Here is a 21,346-nt window from a genome sequence, read left to right on the forward strand (position 1 = left end):
ATGCCAAAAGCTTCAGTATAATTCCTGGAATGGTGGACACTGCTCCAACATCTTTGTCATCAAAGATTATATGAATTTTGGTTGGTGCATTTGTATTGTATCAGTTCTGAGGACATCTTCATCTCGTTGTGAAGCTTTAGCACCCTGAAAGTTGATATTTGTTACATGATATGGCCAAAACTTTACAGAAATCCCCTGTTATTATAGAGTTGAGTTGCAAAAAGCAAGGTGCATAAAGACTTGATTAGGTGAGTTTGGTGTGGAGGGACTCGAGTGTCCTGGGAAGAGCCATGAGCTCTACCTTACTGAACACCTTGGGATGATTGGAGTGGTCCATCCAACATGGGTGGCTGACTTTACAAATGCCCTGTTGGCTGGAAGGGCGATTCTTCTCATAAATATGCTCTAAAATATTGTGGGAAGACTTTCTAGAAGTGTGAAGGTTGCTATGGACTCAAAGGTAAAGGTGCTATTCCATGCGAATGGCCATGGTTTTGGAACGGGATGCCTAACAAGCTTTTGGCTATATAAGATTTATAGTAAAGATTTTCTAGTGACTTAACTTAAGCTTGTTTTTAGTTAATTCATCCTGTTTATCTGTTCTCATTCTTTAATTCACCTTTGGCTCGCAAGAGCATTGTTTCCCCACATTTTAAAACATAGAGGAACCCATGAAATTACTTTCAGGTCAAGGGAACGCCTTCTATGGATATGTTATTCACTGTACATAGTGTGTTGGCCGTTGGGAAGAATGTCACACAGATATCCAAAAACATCATTGGAGTCACTTAAAGTGACTGAAATGCACTAATTGCCCATTGGTCAAGGAACTTCCAGCAACCCCTGAAGGAACCCTGGTTGAGAAACACTGCTTTAGCCATGCGCCATTTGTGGACATCTGCTGCCTGTCTGTAGATTAGGAGATGGGCTGATGGGTAATCTGAGGAATAGGAACTCCTATTTCAGATACTTATTTTATTCTTAGCCAGGACATGCTGAGTAAAAAAAAACATTGCTCAGTTGACCAAGGTAGACTTTGAAACTCCCTCAAAAGACTTGGTAATGGAAATACATGGTAAGACAGTCTTGGTTTGCCTGGACCTTCAAGCTCTATTAAGATTGTGTGACATTTTTTTTACACTATAGGCAGAAATGTGAAAGTAGACTATCAAATTGTTGGGAATATAATCTAAAGTTATTTAGAATGGAACTCTATCTAGATCTAGGACCCACTGGTGAAATCCCATTACTAATGTTGCCTGGTTATGTCTTGAAACCCTTTGACTTAAACCAAGAAAAAAGAACATAACCCTTGCACCATGGGAAAGTCCTAAATGTATATTGGAACCCCGTAATGTGCAAGGAGCATAAAGCTTTGTGGATAAAAATGAATGATTAAACAACAATGCTTCATTTCCACCAATCAGCTTTTTATTCCTTCTCTGGGAAAAGAGAAAATGTTTGGAAGCAAACACTTTCCTTAATAACAAGCCATGTAATCTTGTGCTATTAACAGTGTTGCAGTTTTATTTATTACAAGCTTGTATTTTAGCTGAATTCAATCGTAAATAAGAGTTTGTGGGGTCTATTTATAAATCATTTCCCAAATTTGACCTCAGATTTTATTAAAAAATGCATGAATCACTTTTTATTTATGATCCATGCACTTTCTAATTCAGGTGAGTTTAAACTATTCAAGAACTTTGGGTAAAGGTTACATGAATGTTAAGTGAATACATTTATAAAAATAGATTATATGTGATTTTATTAAATTATATTAAAAATGTTATATGCAAATGTATTTGATGGTACTTTTCCATATTTATTTGTAGAAAAACAAATTGTGCTTATGAAATGAAGACAAATGTATCTTTTATGTATATATGTTGTTTGCTCTGTATGTGCTCAAAAGAAATAAAGCTATTTTTGTACAATGTTTGGGTAAACATTAATAATAATAATATTAATGATGATGATGAAAATAAACACTGGAGATGGTTGTGGATGAAAATCCCAGCAAAACAGCAGTTTCTTTAATAATCGAACCAACCTGCCTTGCCCCAACAATAATACTACATACAAAGTCACTTTTCCCCATTATGATGTTCAAACTTTTGAAAATGTCTACATGACTCAATGCATTGAGTTGCTGCCATGTGATTGGCTGATTTATTAGCTTTTACTTTCCTTCCTTCCTTATCTCTTTTCTTGTTGTTTCCTAATACAAATGAAACAAAAGTCTGTTCTCCCATTCTTCCCTTTTTTGTAGTACAATAAGAATTAATTCAGTACCTTTTTTTATTGCTTGTGCAGAGAAGCCACAACTTCCTTGTAGATAATAATTAATGATAAATATCTTCTGCGAACCAAGCCGCATTTCTGCAATAATTATTTTCTATAAGGAAGTTATGGCTTCTGGGCTCAGTTGATAAAAAGTATTTTACAAGTTTTGCTGTCCTGGTTGCAGTCCAGCTGGATCGTTTGATCTAACTGAATGGATTCTCTATCTGATGAAACTTATGCAAAAAAAAGTATGTTTATTCTAAAGGGTGGGGTGTTCTGTTGAAACGGGTTTTATGAGAACTTCAAAGTGGCTGGGTATCTATTCACCCGAATCAGATCAGAGTTGTAGAAAAATATTTCCCCAAGGAGGTGGCCAGCGCCATTGGTTGAGTAGGTCACATGGCCACTATCAACTGATATCGGCAGCTACATTTCAAGTTTTTGGACTTTTATAAATCTTACTATTTGTTGTATTATGCAAAACATTGGACCTGATTTAATAAAGTTCTCCAAGCCTGGAGAGGATACACTTTCATCAGTGAAGCTGAGTGACCCAGAAAACCTGGAATGGATTTCCCAAAAGTAATTTGCTATTTGTTAGCAAATGTTTTCAATCCTGGACCAGACCCATTTAGGATTTGCTGGATCACCCAGCTTTTTTGAAGAAAGGGTATCCTCCCCAGCCTTGGAAAGTTTTAATAAATCAGGCCTATTGACTTTGAATGGGAATAAATAGGACGGGTTCCCCATGACACAACTATATTTGTCCCCCTTAGTGTTCATGAATTAGGATCTGGAAATCAGAGCCAAAGTGAAAGCGTCCATGAAGTATGTCAATTGCTGCCCCTTTAACTGCCTGACTCTGTTTGGTTCGCTTTCAACATGCTCGAATTGACCCCAAGGTTTGGGTAGCCGAATTTGAATCCCACTGAAATCAATGGGGGAAAAACTTGGGTGCACACTGCATTCAGATGTTCAAATCTCGGGTAATGATAGGTACAACATGCAGCTCATTGAATCCATCCAGCAGCCACTGACAACCTATCATTACCCATTGGCTGGATTTGTTGAACCAAACACTATACCTGCCATTAACTCAGCCAATCCAACAACATAAATTATCATTGCCCTAGGGGCCAAACCTGATTGCCGAACCTTGGCAACAATCGGCTTTTTTTGGGCTATGTTTGGGTCCAATCTAACACTGATCTTGGGGTCAAAATCTATTCGCGACCAATGTTTGGGTCCAATTCAACACAGACCCAAAGCCAAACACCAAACCTAGTTTAAAGCCCCATCAGGTTATTTTTTGTTGTTTAAAACCATTGGCAAGATTTCCAATCACCTTGCCAATTATGCAATAGGAAGTTACAGGAAATCACTGAGGGGAGTGAGGGGAATTCCCATTTTAGGCCGCTGTGGCAGGAACAAATGTTTCCATTGAACAGACTTTCCTTAATTTCTTGTTTTGGGGACAACTCAAGATATGTTGGATTTCTTATGACTTTTTGTATCTAGTCACCGGTACACAATAAATCTCATCTATGGGGAAAAAGAAAGCAATAAACCTCGGGTCTAACCCACTCTAAAAAAAAAAAGGTCACCCAAGTTTTGGTGCATGAAGCAACAGGGTTGGGGGTTCTTTAATTTTTTTCTTTTTATTTCTTAGTTTTTCACTTTTTTCCTTGGTGTTCACTTTCTTACTGTAAGTGGTTGACCAATATAGTGCAGCTGGCCTCTTCCTCCTATCATGTCATTATTAACCAAAAAGCGAGGTGGTTATAGACTTCCCTTTTAAAACACATTTCACTATTAGCTTGTCATGTCTTAGACTACGTTAGATTTCTATGAAATGATCTCATGTGATATTTTCCAGTGATGGCAGAAGGAACGTTCACTGTATATACCCACTGTTCTGTTCTATGAAAAGAGGAGGGGGAGCAAGCAGCAACCTGCTGTGTCCTTCTCCATAGGCAGTTGTCCCTGCTTAGTCATTTATTGATCCACCAGGTTGAATTAGTGAACAAAGTAGGGGGGCAAATGTACACTGGGTTTTTCTAGTCACAATCATTGATCTATGGCAGTGTTTCTCAAGCAGGGTTCTGGGAAACCTCAGGATTCCTCTAAAGGTTGATGGAGGTTCCTTGAGCAATGATCATTTTTTACTGACACCAATTATCCTTTTGACTATCTGTAAGGGTGATACTCTTCCCAATTACCAGCAATGTAAGAGTCATTCTTCCCACTGATCACCATACTAATGTACTGTGAGCTGTGGATACAGGAGGGGAATATAGGAGGGGTTCCCTAAGACCTGAAAGTTATTTTAAGGGTTCCCCCTTGTTAAAAAGGGAAAGATAGGCTTTTCTAAGGTGATGGCAGCTTCAGAGGCTTTACAAATTACCTGTTAACGCAAGGTTCCCTGTTCAGTCCGTCAGCTCAAGACATGGATCCTTTTAGAAATCAGTAGCTTTGACATTTGATATTTTTTTGTGCTAGTCATATCTATTGGTCTTACCCTCCCCAGACAAAGCCTGTTTGGCAAAATGCGTTGGGATATGAGACAGTTTTTCTGTGCTATTCATCAATTTAACTCTCCTGCTAGAGAGATTACACATCTTTTGTATCCGTAGCTCTACTGTGTCTAGTGTAGAAGTCCTTTATTGATAACCTTCATGGGAAGGTTGGACTTCAAGGTATCCTATTCAGCATAAAATTGTCTTGTATAGTACAAGGTCTTACATTTCAGAATGGAAGGAAGGGATTGACCTATTGCATAAGCCAGAGGTCAGCAAACTCTGGCCTTTAGGCCAGATAGGGCCTAGCCAGTAGTCGGTTCTGGCCCCCTGGTCGATCCGCGGCTCCGGAACCGCATGCAGGGGTAAGGGTACATCCCCCCTCCTCTGTATGCATTGCAGAGGAGAGGGATTTCCCTTCAGGGGTGTTCCTGGTGGGGGGCGGAGCCATCAGCTCGGGACTTGAGAGAGAGTCCGGCCCTTGTCTGCTTTCTTGACCTCCTAAAAAGGCCTAGTAGCCAAAAAAGTTTGCTAACCTCTGGCATAAGCGATCCTTGTGATCATTATTTTACATGTCTATTGTGTTTGAATTTGAATTTCTAATACATGTTTGCCAAATAAAATCCCCCTGCTGTCGTTTTCATAATTTTTTCTAATTTAAAATACTAGGGGGTAGCATTGACATTTTAGAGCGTAGAACGCTTTTTCTCCCCTTCAAATACCTCGATTTTAGAAATTATAGCCCGGGTTCTCAAAAGACCTAAAGGATATTTCAAGGGTTCCCCCATGTTAAAAAGGTCAAGAAAGTCTGATCTAGTGTGGGTCCATATCTTTGTACTTACAACTTAATTATAATTATTCATCCTTATCACCATTGTATAGTTCTCTTGCCACTGGAGAACACCATAGGCCACAACAGGGATCGGTATCGTTGACCTTTGATCTCCACCCTGACCATGGCTGGTAATAGGCTATTGAGGCTTTTGGACAGTGTTTCTCAACCAGGGTTCCTCCAGAGGTTGCTAGAGGTTCCTTGAGCAATGAGCAATTTTTGACTCTCAGGTCAGTTTAGGTGACACCAATGATCTTTTTGGCTATCTGTAAGGGTGACATTCTTCCCAATGGACTGCCATGTAAGAAGAATTCTTCCCATTGACCACTACACTAATGAGTTGTGGATATAGTAATTATAGTAGGGGTTCCATAAATACCTGAAAGTTATTTCAAGGGTTCCCCCACGTTAAAAAAGTTGAGAAACACTGCTTTGGGTTGATCGTGGTATGTCAAACAAATCTGGTGTTAAAATAAATGGCAATTCTAAAAAAGGTGAACAAAAAAATAGTGTTCTGTTATCTGATTGTTGCTTTAATGCTATACAGACCTCCAAGGTTTGTTGCTGATTGCCAATGCAATATAAATCAATGACAAAATCAAGATAAGTTGTCTGTTACCTCATCGCCGTTAAGGCTTCCCTAATCACTGGTCTACCAATGCCATTATAGCTCCTACATCCCTGAACCTGACCGGATGGCATTGCCTGGCACTCATGATTAGAAACGTCATGTACGTCCTATAATCATGCTCTTGGCAAGTTCACTTGCAAACTTGTTTTATTGCCGATTGTTTGATACTTTATTTATAGAAGACATTACGATGACACTGATTAATTGGAGCTGTCACACCGTCTGCCATGTGGGTTGTATGAGGCTTCCCAGATCTCTTGTAAATAGGATGCAGTATTCAGGTTTTTGCACACAAGGGAGCCCCGGGGGGATGATCTGTTACATAATGTCTCGCCATGTCCTGCAGAAATGATAAATTGTTAAAGGGTAACTATCATGTGATGCAGATGAGAGGACATGTTGGGTGATTGGTGTAACATTTACTGGATGTTAACTTTTCAAAAGACTTTTACAATTTTAGTTGACTGCTGTTCTAAGGCATGGTGACTCTGGAGCATTGGGTCCCACATCAGCCAAGACATGCTGGCATGGAATTTTTATGTTATCTCTGTTCTAATACACATTCTAAAAACATGGCACATAGAATTTGCACGTTAACTGACTTTACACCCAAAAGAAAATGTCCTTAGACAATGCAAGGGATATCAGGCTATGACTAAGATGGGGGTATTAGATTGTTATCTACAGAAAAACTAGTGGCATGACTATGGACTTTGTAAGGCGCTATAGTATATAATAGCACAATACATATTTATTAGGTGTATGTATTAGGTGTATGTTATCTCTAACTATGGATGTTTCCAATTTGTTCCCATTTGGTCCATTATCAAATATTATTTTCTATATCTGTTTTAAAAATTCAAATAATCTATTAATTCTACCACAAATCTAGTGTCCTTTGCACCCTGCAATGTCAAGCCCTGCCCAGTTCACATTTAAGGACTACAAAATACCAGGCCATGTAATGAGGATGAGAAAGGGGGAGATGTTCTTGCTAGCTTTTCCCTGCATACATACATGTGAGTGTTGCCACTCTAGGGCAGCCTTTTTTAACCAGGGTTCTGTGAAGCCCTAGGATTCCTCTACAGCAGCCATTCCCACCAGAGTTACATAGAAAACTAAGGTTCCTCCTGGAACAACCCTAAAATTTCTGTAGAGCAGCCATTTCAACCAGAGTTCTAAGAAACCCTAGGGATCCTCAACAGCAGCCATTCCCACAAGATTTCCTTGAAACACTAGGGTCCCTATAGAGTCGGCATTCCTACAAGGGTTCATCTGGAGCAGCCATTCCCACCAGGGTTCCATCAAAAGCTGGGTTTTTTTACTGCAGCCATTCCCACCAGGGTTCTGTGGAATGTCATGGCTCCTCTGAAGCGGGCTTACTAATAAGGGTTCCAGCAAACCTTAGGGTTCATCTAGAGCAGCCATTCCCACCAGGGTCCCTCTAAAGTAGCCATCCTCAACAAGGGTTCTGTGGAACCCTTGGGTTCTTTTACAAGTTGCCAGGGGTTCCTTGTTTGACATCACATAATATGGTCTATAGGCTGAATAAAACTACAGATCATTTTAGATGTCTGTAAAGGTGGCAACCAATGCAAACAGAATTTCCCATTGGTTAAATATACCAGGGGTTCTCTGACATCCAAAATGTATTTAAGGGTTTCTTAGGGGTAAAAATCTTGAGAAAGGCTGGTCTAGAAGTTCCTGGTGGTTCTAAGTTGTGGATCATTGACCTTTAGTTTAGTTTGGTGCCTGCATGGTTTTTGAGACAACACTACTAAAACAAGAATTCAGAAATCATTTTAACTGTCTATAAGGGTGGCATTCAGGACACTATGGGACACTAAGGGGAACATTCTTCCAAATGTCCCTTAATATACTGTAAGGCTTTTTATACTGCTACCACCATTGGACCACCAATGGACGCCTTTTTTCCACTGACATCTAATAAATTGGCTTGAGCATGTATTCCATCGAACCTGAAAAAAAAAATGTAAGGGTTCACCTGGGGTAAAAACGTTTGAGAAAAGCTGCTCTAGGGTATGGAGATTGTAACTGTCAGGATCATCAAGTGCAAATAAAAGAGAAAAAAGTCTAAAGATCAAGAAATGATCATAGCTGTCATGTAATACTTCATATAACCACATTTTCTTAAAAAGTTAAGCAGAAAAGTTGCATTAGTACTAAAATTAAAAGTCTTGTTCTATAGAAGGTACACTGACTTCCTCTGTCTGCTGTGCTGCGTGTCATAACCTTCCAGTCATTATCTTCTCTACATCAGCCAGAATTTCAAAAACTTCAAAATGTCTACATTGGCTGCTGAAATTATAAAACAGAAGGGTCAGTCCCATCTTATTTCCTAAAAAGGAAACTAAACAGAGTAGAACCTTCTTGAACCTTCTCAATGCTGTGATAGATCAAACTGTTTTAGGTTTTGCCAACATTTTCTACAATTTTGGGAAGATTTCACTTAATTGTCATATTTGGATAAATGTATATGGATCAGATAGAAAGCGTTTTGTGATTTTTACAGGGTATAGCAAGGTCATCAGTTATAAAATATTTTAAATTTTAGAGTTGTCACCAGTACAAGAAGCGAGGGGAAATACTTCAATGGAGCCCTGGGCCATGTCAATGTCAAGTAGACCAAGATAATGGGCCCAACAGGTACATTAGTCTGCCAACTTAGCGGAGGGGTGGAAGGAATGGACACAGCAGGTGTGCACACCTGGGAACCTGCAAGGATGGCTGGAACATTGAGAACAGATGAGAGGTGTACAGACCTGGGAATTCAACACTGAGGTGGTGGAAAGCTGAGATGAGCTCAGGAGGTGTACGGACGTGGACACTCAGCACAGGTCAAGTGGGAGCCCCTTATAATGGGCACAGGAGGTGTGCAGACTTTGGCACTCAGTGCGGGGCAAGTAATAATGGGCACAGTAGTTGTACAGACCTGAGAATTCAACAATGGGATGGTGGAAACCTTTAATAATGAGCACAGAAGGTATGCAGATGTGAGCACGGGCCAAGTGAGAGCCCCTGTTAATAGGCACATCAGGTGTACAGACCTGAGAACTCAGCACTGGGATGGTGGAAACCCCTTTTATTGAGCACAGGAGGTATACCAACTTGGGTAATCAGCGCAGGGCAAAGCTCTAATAATGGGCACAGCAGGTGTGCAGACCTGGAAATCTTTTTATAATGGGCACACAAAATATACAGACCCAGGAATTCAGCCTATTGATGGTGGGAACCCCACTCATAATAAGCATTACCAAGATATCTCTGTGCCATGTATTACTATTAACATGTTGAGCCTGGCACGTGTTAATTGTTTATTATGACTGTGGTTCTGGCAGGAAACCTACGCCTAGTTTCCATATTAGAGAGTTCTGTAGAATTGTTATTAAACATTTGCTAATAAAGTCTGGCAAGTTGCTCGCTTATTTCTGATTAAAAAACCACAGAGACGTGTTTGGCTGCATGCTTCTCCTATAATGCCCTGTGTTTGTTTTTTCCATCTTACAACCAGCAGACCCAATTCTGGGGCTAAAAACTCATGCAAAATGTTTTCATTCATTCTTTTTTTTCTCACGGCAAAATGGAAAAAGTTTTGCCTTGTATTGTTTTGGATTTCCATCCAAGAGCTGCAATATCAAAAGACTGGACCCGAAGAATTCAGAAAGAAGAAGAGTAGAGTGGTTAATAGGAAGGGGTAAGATGGGTAATAGGGGCAATGGCTGGTAAACTACTTTAAATGATGAATAAATACATAGGAATCTTGCCTATTAAGTCTGCTTATAGGTGCCACATCCCTAATAAAAATTGCCAAACCAAGAATAAACACAAATGGGACTTTTTAGGTACCATGGTAATTATTATCCCAATCAAATAATCTTAAATTATGTATTTATTCTCTCGGGCATTTATATTATAAAACTATTTTTTATTATTATTAATAACTTTATTTCAACAAATTGAGCATCTACATAACCTGAAAAGTTTACATTCTACATAGTCTCAAAAATGTACACGCAACGCGTTTCGCTTCAACCGCTTCTTCAGGAGCATTCTGAAACCAATTGAGTGGGTTAAAACCTTTTAAAACAAGTGTGCTTTGACTGTGCTTCTGCCGTTGGATGCACTTCTTCCTCTTCTGCAGCAACAGCAATGCCACAGAAAGCACAAGGGCAACACTTGCAAGTGCATTGAGTTGTGGTGCAAATTGCTACTTATTAGCCAATAGATGCAGTTTGCTGTGCACCTGGATCACGCCTTCCAAAAACACAAGGGCAACAAATGGAATCCCCTTGACTTGTGCTGCAGTTTGCCACTCCCGGATACATTACAACAATTTGATATATGCCTAGGAGTAGCCAGCTGTGCATTTTTCCGACCACAAGTCTTAATGTCATCTGGAGGAAGAACTGCACCACCACTGAAAAAACAGGAAGGCAATGTAAGCAATCCCTTTGACCCGTGGTGTGACTTGCCACTTTTGGGCGCATAGCAGCAAATACCTATGCGGCTTGGATTGGAGAGTTGTGCAGTTTTCGACCACAAGTCTCAATGAGCCCTTTAAGTCAATAAGACCCTTCATTTCAAACACTGTACGGGGAATAAAACAAAGGATTTGACTGCTTGTTATGACCACAAGGGCAAAGTGTGCAATCCCTTTGACCCGTGGTCCAGTTTGCAACTCCTGGGCACATCACAGCAATTTGCTATGTGTCTAGGTGTGGTCAGCTGTGCAGTTTTTGACCACAAATATGCCTGTGCCCCTTTAAGCCATCTAGATTTTTCATTTCGCACATTGTATGGGAGAATAGAATGAAGAATCTGACTTCTGTTATGACCACTGGTAATTGTTTTTCACCAACACCATTATTAATTCCGAAAGAGAGATTGTGGACTAAAGTCCAGCCTGGAGTCACGACCTCACCACCACCAACATAACTTGATTGTCCATTTGCCTAACCACCAAAACATTCCCTCATAAAAGATCCATCTGCTGGATAATGACCTCATTTTTTTAATCAGGTGTTGTTGAAAATAATTTCACATCATAACGACGTCCATAAGATGGAAATAAAGATTTTACTTTATGATTGTCACTTGCGGTCCGATGTTCTTTTCTTAATGAGCTTCAGCATGAGACAACGACTCCAGAGGGAGGAATTAAAGGAATGTGAGAGTTACATTCTCCGGTTCATCCGGGTCCATTAGTGAATTAACCACAAGCTGCTGGAATAGAGCTCATCGCAATGAGCAATTTGTAATCTTCTGCATAATTCGGGGTGACAGAATATCTACCCCTTCAATTTTTGTTTTTAGAGGAAGCAATGATTCCTTTTTAACCAATGTGATTGCTTATAAACCGACTTTGCATTGGTGTTCTTAGCAAGATCATAATAGATTATTTGTGGTTGCTGATTCAGATGTCTAAGACTCGTGGTTTCCATGTACAAATAAAAACATTTAATTTGTTGACATGCAAACAAACGTGTAGGATCTTACGTGCAGAATACATCATGACTCATTTTATGGTGGTAATACACAAACACAATGGATACGATGTGGGCAATGGGCTCTGAACATCTGGCTATCACACCTATGTGAGCTTGATGAATGTTCCATTCAAACCCATGGAAATGAATATAGAGTGCCACCCCCATCCTTCTTAGAGACTAAACATTCCTCCGGGAAGGATTTTTAAAGAGTAACAAGAATGTCTGTGGACCAATTAGCCAAAAGAACATTTGTAAGGTTGGGTACTGATGTTGGATGAGGACACTTGGTTCACAATTTCTGGTCCAATTCATACCAAAGGTACTCATTAGAGTTAAGATCAGGGATCTGACTCACGTTCCTCAACACCAAACTGGTCCCACCATGTCTTTATGGAGCTGGCTTTGTACCACGGGGTACGGTCATGGTTGAACAGAAAATGTCTTTCACCAAACTGTGACCACAAGGCTGGAAGGGCAAAGTTCTGCATTGACTTACATGCTGTAGTATTACCTAAGCCTTTCACTGGAATCACCTGAATTTAATAATTTGGAGGAAGAACAATTTTCAGACCTTCAATAACCCCTGATGATTTCTAATTTTGGAAATCTGGTATTGCAGTATCCAGTAGCACCTTCATCTTTAACATTAACCAACATTATTATTATTACAATAAGATCTGCGTTAAAGAACTAATTATTATGTTGCCAACAGTATTTCAAGGTATCAAAAAGTGCATTCAGGGCTTTTCATAGTAATAAGGAGGCAGAACTGTACTCATTGGTGGGTTTCTGCCATAATCGGCAGCATGGCACAGACTTACCGGTACCCTGCAGTGATGAGGTCCAGGGTCCTATCACCGTTACATCCTAGGAAGCCGCCATCTTGGTCATCAACATCATGAAGGACTTCCAGGTCCATGATGAACACTGACGAAGTAACTCTGCATGAGTAGGAGTTACATTGTCCCTGATGGATTGCTCTCTGTATAAGTTCTATAGGAGATCAATGGGACCAGCCATTACCACATAAAAGTTACTTGGCTATAATCCATGTTAGAATAGTTGAGTGCCTTACCTAGACCAGGTGTGCAGATGGGAAGTGTCAGAACTTTTAACTTCCAGGTATAAAAATTAAAAAGCATGATGGTCAGGTGATCACCACTGTGACCTCAAAAGATGGGAGCCTCCGTATCTCGTCCATGGAAGGTTGGCTTTACGAGCTACTGAAGCTTGCTCACTAGAGACAAAAATCACATAACAAATTGAGAGTCCCATCAGCAGTCCTTTGTAGCTTTACTTGTTTATTTTGTTTTGTTTTTCTGTCTGCAATGCCATTGCAGAATTTTTCTTCCCTTACAGCCCTTGCCGCACCAGGACAGGAAATGGGTTACTAGTTGACCCAAGGGTATCAAGACAAAAACATGAAAAACACCATTACCGAGGTGACATTATAAACCATTCTGCTTTTGTCTATGCCTCCAATGGGGAGATATCCCATCACTTCCCATCTCCTCAGTGTGAAGAGCAACGATAAAGGCTTGAACCCATTTTCAAAAAAATATTGAAAACTTTGATTTTAGATGTAAAGGGTAAATTATAATTTCACTTATTATCGCCTACCAGCAATTTTCCCGATATCTTGACTCTGCCCACCAGTTTCGTGGAAAGGAGTATCAACGAAACTTCTTGATAAAAATGTTATTTTGTTTATACTACGTTCAGTTTACAAACTATGCAAAAGCAAATACCAAGGAAAATTCCTCCCATGTGTACCTTGTAAATATTGATTTGATTTTGGAATAATACTCTGTGCAATGCCAATTATCACGCCATAATTGGCCAAGAAAATAAAATTTGATTTCCCTGCTCACTCTGCTCTCCCTTGCTTTGATCATGATTTGATGGTCAACACACGTGTAATGAGCCTCATTGGATTCTAGTGATACCTCTCCAAGACTGCTGCATAGAGTATCCTTTATACCCCAGAGGAACCTTTAAAATAATGTTTAGGTTTTGGTGAACCCCTACTAAAATTAGTTAAATGAACAAATATGCTTTACATTGATGATCAATGTGAAGATTGTCCCTCTAACCGTGGTGGTCCAAATTCTATCCTGATAGACAGTTAAAAGAGAATCAAGGTCATACTAGTGGCCCCTTTTAAGTGCCTTTCCGCCCATCATTAGATGATCTTCAGATCAAGTGGCCCAGACACCATTAGCTAGGAGGTCAATCAGCAACAGTTTCAGGAACTGCTGGTAACCTCTGGAGGAACCCTGGGATTCCTCAGAAACCATGGTTGAGAATGGCTGACATAGGGGGTAGCTGACAATTGCTTACCAAAGGCTACATTTAGAAGCCAGAATCCAACCCCTACATTCTATATCCTTGGAGGTTTTTTGTCTTGAGCTTGTTGGGGAAAACCAGCCCCATTGTATTTTTACACCTTTCCCAACTCTGATGTGGTCATATGGAACTTTCTGTATTGGGATCTACTGCATATTGGGTCTGTAGGACACCCAATGTCAGCCAAGACCAATGGCGGAAGCCCGAATGTGGCGTACTAATAGCACTGTTCTATTCCATGGAGATAGAAGGATGGATAAGAAATGAGAGGTTCCCCAATATGTCCTCTCAACAGTAGCGGTTCTTAGCTGACCATCAAAGTAATCCAGTTCTGAAGACATCAGGAAATAGGTACATTACATTTTTGCCCAGACGTTCACAAGCATTTGTCATTCATAAATCTAGCAACTTTAGAATTCGGTTATCTTGGATGAAATTCACCTTGGCATGTGGCTCCCTTTTATTTAGCCAGACCATGCAAAATTCAAATCATTCCAATTTTTTTTTTGTAGAGAAGAAATATGTGATTTTTCTTGTGCTTTCTTCTGAAAAAAGATTACTGAAAATTGATAGAACTTTTTTTTCTGATTTGTATTTTTCCTTCAGTGTCGGTGTCGGTGTAACTCTGATTCCGGCTCCCCCTTCTGGCAAACATACAAACGTTCATATAAACATACAAAAGAACTTCGAATTTCACAGATGATAATAATAATGACATCTACAAAAAGGATCGCCTCAATGGTATTAAAAAAGAAAACAAAAATGATGGCTCAGCTTTATTTTTGCACCCTTCAGTCCCTTCAGCCAAAAAAAACCCTTGCCTCCAGGAGGACCACGGCAATCTACGAGACAGTGGTGTGGTTAAGCAAACAACAAATGCAGAACAACACCAATCACATTGATCAATGGATCCCCTCCTATACGCAGGTCTCAGACAGGGATCTACAGTGGCTGGTTTATGTTTTTTAATGGATTGGACCAACCTTTCTCAACTTTTTTACCCCTGAGGATCCCTTAAATATTTTCGGGTCCAGAAGAACACATGCTGAAACCAATAGTAGGCCAACCAGTGCCCTAAAACAGATCATTGGTTCCATGCTGCTGAAACTTTTAGGTGGTACTGGCCCCAAAACCAGACAGTAACCATCAAATAGGGGGTCAACCAGCCACAGCTCAAGGAACGCTTAACAACTTCTAGAGGAACTCTGGTTGAGATTAGCCCAAGACATGACTTTAGCATAGAGCTACTGAAAACTAACCTATTCTGTTCTGTCTTTGATTGATATATTAATTTAACATTGATAATTTTTTGTACCAACAAGCATGGTAAACTTCACCACCTTGCCTCAACAGGCCAATGTAATTTAGAGGGAAGTTCCCCTTCCGGCCAGTAGCTGTAGAGGGCGCTCTTCCCCATTTACTACAGCAACATATCACTGAGAGAGCTCATCTCTATGCCACTTTGTTCTACCATAGTCTCAGAATTCTTTTTTTCATAATTAGCTCCTTGTTCTGTTTGACAGTCTGAGCTTTGTGATATAAAGTCTACAGGAAGCTGGCCCCAGGTCAGATTAAGGTATGTACAATGTTGAAGTGGACCTTCCATCATAGGCAAATTACCACAAAATGCTATATGTTCACATGATACAGTGGTCCCCATCAAGCTTAAAGTGCCTCCCACTACCATGATGGTTAAAGTGGCCCCCACTACTATGATGGTAGTATATTATACAGCAGGCAGAAGCAAGTGGTGCTCAACTGCTCACCACCATTCCTATTCATTCTTTATGGCAGCCATTCTCAGTTTTTTTTAACATGGAGGAACCCTTGAAATAACGTTAAGGTCTCAAGGAACCCCTTGCCAATATCTATGATATGCCCAGTTTATGGTACACAAGCTTGGTGGTCAATGAGGAGAATGTCTCCTACGTTGTAGGCCATTTGAAAGACTGCCTTCTTTAAGGATAGCCAAAAAGACCATGAACTGAACTGAGAGGTACAAACTGCTCATTGGTCAAGGAGACCCTAGGAACTTCTGGAGGAACCCTGGTGGGTTAGATGCTACATTTGGTGTCCCACCAGAGGAAGTGTTCATTGGGACATGAGAATTCAGTAACTGCACCCTCACCACCAGCCTAACCATAACCTAACTCCTGTATTCCATATGGTGGGGTGTGACACTTTTATTAAGATTCCTGCTGAACTGGCCCCAAAACCAGGCAATAACTATTACATAGGGATCAACCAGCTACAGCTCAAGAAACGGGATGGGCAAATTCTGAAAAGATGCCCCAGTCTATTGCAAAATGTATATCTGACATTTGTTCCATGGGTGTCTTCTTAGAAGGACACAACCACCTGGAGAGCATAGGTGGACCCCCAGTGGAATGTCTGCTTAAAATGCCAAACCCTAACTCTTGGGTTACATCCTGAACTGAGCTAAAGGCTGTCCATAGGGTAAGGCAACCTGGGCAAATACCAAGAAGACCCATCTCCTCCAATGCCCCAATTCCCAGAATAGCAGAGAGCCGACCACATAGGGCACTATTATGGCTAAAACCACCGACCAAATCATTGTCATTGTGGGTACCCCGCTTATATACATCGTAAGGCTTCGGATTCTGAGAAAAGCCCAGCCATAAATAAACATGACTCGTCTATAAAGCAGCGTGCATAGTTATGAATAATACCTCGGCACAATAAATTTGCAGCACAATCGGCTGTATAAATTATGCGGTCGCTTGAGTAAAAACAAGCAATTTAGCAAATAATAACAGTTAATTAGTGTAAGGAATTGTTCTGCTCAGGCAACAAATCCGAATGAATAAACAACACATCATGGAACGTTCTAAACAATCCCGGCCGTCAATTTCCTGACCCCGACTCTCTCTCTCCTTATTATAGAGTCCATAAATATTTGACTAAATTATCATCTATTAATGAAATCATGGGGTGCGAGATACGGGAGCTAGCGTCTCAATCAGGTCCATGTCTAATTTAGGATGCACTTAAAGCGACCTGCTGGCGCAGAAGGTAAAAAAAAACCAAGAAGCAGATTAAAGAGGACCTTCCCCTAAAATGGGGGCCCCCCAATCATCTGTAGTGCTATACATGGGTGGGAAATGGATCTGTAACGGGTGAAGTTGGGGTTATCCGTGCCTTCAATTTCCATTCAGAATGGCCAAATGGGAATGGCGTTATGAAAAAGTCTAAAAGTATGCAGAGAAGGCGGAATCTTGCAGGAAAACTTTTCTTCGTATCAGCTGCTGCACGTGCTCCATAAGGTGGGTATTGCCACCTCCAACTATATGGAAAACAAGAGTAGGGTAACGCTTTATGGTCCAGTGAGTTAAATCTTTGGTTTCTCAGCAGCTATCTGAGCAGTTCCAGTTGAGTTGGATAGTGCGCCCCCTATTGAGTGCTGCAATTTCTCCCGACAACCTCCACATCGTTGCTGCATCTTGTAGTGACCTTGGACTTGGCGGGGGAAAATATGAGAAAATGGAAAAGTGAAATGGAAAAACGCCGGCCCTGACAGCTGCATATTCTCTTTTTTTGTTCATTATTTTACAATTTTCATCAAAACAGGGATGGTGTAAGACGAAATGGGGGCAAATCTTCAAGAGGGCCCCTTAGTGCGTAGCATTCCAGCTTCCTGCACCAGGGTGGGACAAGGGGCCCTGATCAAAGAAAGCTTGACTTTTGCAATGATGGAACTTTTATGCATGGGGGGGCTTTAAAGTTTACCTAGTATTGGGCCCAGAAATGTTAGTGGCAGCCCTGCCCTGCATGCCACCAATTCTATCAATACGATTGGAAAAAATGGGCAATTTCCAAAATTGCCCTAAACTCAACCGGCCCTGAGTTGCAGCAAGAACTGGAAGCACTGTGCAAGCTTTAATTTGCAAAAACCAACACCGTCACGTAAGAATATTGCACTTTTTTTTGTGTGTTTTATACTGTTTTTGTGCATTTTAATATTATTAACATTTTTATTCTACTTTTTGTGTTCATAAATCAAATAATGGGTCATTTTGTGGAACCAGAATAGTTCCAGGATAGTTGAACGGAGGGGTTCACATTAAATATTAACTTTTCCCACCAATAAATCTTATGAAAAATTTACTGACATCCCACAATTATTTTCTGAAATTTTAGGTGAATAAAAATCGGTTCATTCCAAATTACAAACACATCTATAATAAAGTGATAATAATGCAGTGATCATCTCTTTCCACCAGGTGGCGGTGTGGCACTAAAAAATAACCCTGGATGTTTTTTACTCTATTGAAGATTTTTTTTCTTTTTCTTTTTTTTTTAAAGTCATTAAATTATGATTAAAAAAATAAAATAAATTAGAACTGAAGGAACATATTGTGGAGCATATTTCATTTTCCCAGTGTTTTGTTAGAGTTATAGTTCAGTTCCTAATTTCCCGCTGCACAGCTTGCTTTATTCCCACATGTTCTGTTTGCAGAAAAGTCCGGGTTTAATTACAACTAAACTGCCATCGACAGCGAATGGTCCAGAACACAATAGCAGGGTGGGAGATGGCGTGTGTGTTTTTCTGATGATGGAGTTATTCAATGCTTTCTGGGACAGGAGGTGGGGGTTGAGGCGTTTAATCCTGGCGGAATGAGAACAGGGATGGTGGGAACCCCTCATAAAGGGCACAGCAGGTGTACGGGCCTGGGATGATTATTATTTATACTTTTTCTTGCATGGGTGCATTTATAAGCATCAACACTCATATATTGCTCAATATCGCCCCCTAGCTCATGGCCCATTTGTTAAATGTTTCCCGTACATTGATTTGCATTATGGATGAATCGCACCACAACGCATGACGGTGCCTTAGTGTACACAGCAACACATGGGCTTTGGAGTTGCATTGTTTTAGTGCTCTGGGATGGGGGGGAATAAAAATTGAACACCGCAGCACTGTAACATGCTTAGGGTAGCGTGATTGTTACCATATTGCACCTCATTGGAGAAATTTGTATCTGCCCTCACTTGCTGTCCTGGACAGGAAGTGAGAAAAGTCCACAACAAGAACTAAGAGTGAAAAAAGCTGAAAAAATAAAACTGATGACAGGTTCACTTTAAGGATCCTATTCATTAAATTGCTTAATATTAGGCAGCCAATCAGCATTCACTCTGCTTATCCCATACAAGGGAAAGGTGGATTCTGATTGGTTGATACAAGCTAGCACTTTGATTTTGCCCCCTTCGTCACATGGATGGTAAAGGTGCGGGAAATTCTTGTGAAGTGCGGGAAATGTTCTGATCTTATTGGCTAATTGGTTCCTTTAATTATGTGGAATTCAGATTTATCTTTAACATGGAAACTGGGTCAGGATTTTAATTTGTTTACAAGGCGATGATAAGCTGTCCGCAGACCCCGTTATCTGGGGAAAATAGTCTCCTATCGCTGCGTATGCTAAACATAACCCGTAAGTCACCCATACAGCAAACAGGAAGTGATGTCATCACGCTTGACACATGCCAAAAAATTGGCTCAGTAATATAAACTTGGCATAGATTTGTCAATAATAGTCACACGACCAGGAAAATAATTCCTGGTACCACCACTGGCCCATTGATCACTCCTATTCAATTAAGTAAAACAACCGGCTCCCATTGGCTCCGGAATGTCACATGGGAACTAAACTAAGAATGGCAATCTCCAATCAATATTCGATGATTAGCAAATATTGATTGAATATAATCCTTATAATGATAGAGATAGAGGACTGCCCACCTGCCAACCTTGAGGATGATCCCAATGAAGGTCAGGCCGAGGGGTAGGCAAATGAGGCAGCTGCCTTGGGCGCTCCACTATGATGGGGCTCAAAAAAAAGAGCACTTTGTGCTGCTATAGTAGATGCAGGCTCTTGGCAGGGGGGATGGGCACCCCTTGCCCATGTCCTATAGACGAAGCAGGAGGCACTGCAGACACCTGGGACGACCCCGAAAATGCAGACAGCAAGAAGACGGCTTTAATGGCTGATCCCTTTCAGCCGATCGGTGCACAGCTGGTGCTTGTTCGAGAGCAGAAATGTTTACTGATATCCAACCATCCAATAAAATATTTACAATGAACAGAGAACCGACAAACAGAATCCAAAAAGTCTCCCGGCCAAAAGGAAATAAAGGTAAAAAAATGTTTAATGCCATCAAGCCAGGAGGTGGCGGCAAAGAGGCTGCAGGAGATCAGCAGCACTGAGATGGTGATTGTTTTCTGAGCTGCTGATCTCCTGCGACCTCTTTCAGCCACTTCCCGTCCACATGTGACCCCTTTGGAGGCGACCTCCTGCAAACAACCACAGAGGAGCATTTGGGGGCAATGTGTCGGTGCGGCTGTATGAAGTCCCCAATAATGTGACAACACAGGAGCGCAATTAGGAGACCGTTGTCAGCCTATAACAGGAAGTGCTTAAAAAAAATCATCAGATGACTATAAACACCAGCTACTTTCTCTGCCCTGCAATCTTCCACCCAGTCTGTTGGCATCATGGCCAGTGGGGGGCGTAGCAGTGTGCCAGACTGCCTTGATGCCCCACCCCTGCTGAACTTACTTGTAGCCCAAGTGGGGGGCCTTTGTAGCTGAGAAGGGTCTGGGGCCCTTGTGCTGTACTTTGCACCTCTCTATGTCCACCCCTGATCATGGCATTTTATTGGGGCTGAGCAGTGCGCATGTGTCACATGGCATAACATGAGCGCTACTTATAGAATGCTCCGCCCCCACTGCTGGTGGTGAAGATGCTGTGATGTCATCAGATGGGTTGCAATACAATGGCGCCCCTCCTAGGCGGTAGCACAAACAGCAATCCAGGCTCAAAGACAATGGGCAAAATTCAAGGTGCCCTCCTTGACTAAAAGTCGGGGACAGCAGTGAGGGGCATCAGGGACAGTGCTGGGCATTGAGAGGGCAAGGGGAACTTATTTTATACCAGGGGCATTTTTTGGGGAGTTTTTAGTGATTGAGTTTATTTTTTCTTAAATAAGTTCAGTGTCCCCATCCGGGTCATCTATAATCACCGCAGAGGTTGGCACTGCCAGTCTCACTCACGTTGTTGCATTTTTCCTAGAGGAGCATTGCAGAAGATTGACGCTGGATTCATCCTCTAAGCGGTTAAGTTGTGCCGATCCCTCCATTGGCCCAGCCCCCCCCATCTCTCCCCCCCTACCAGGAGACTCAGTCCAGGGTGACAGCTCACAGCTCACT

Source organism: Pyxicephalus adspersus, chromosome 11 (assembly GCF_032062135.1).
Source record: "Pyxicephalus adspersus chromosome 11, UCB_Pads_2.0, whole genome shotgun sequence".
NCBI lineage: Eukaryota > Metazoa > Chordata > Amphibia > Anura > Pyxicephalidae > Pyxicephalus > Pyxicephalus adspersus.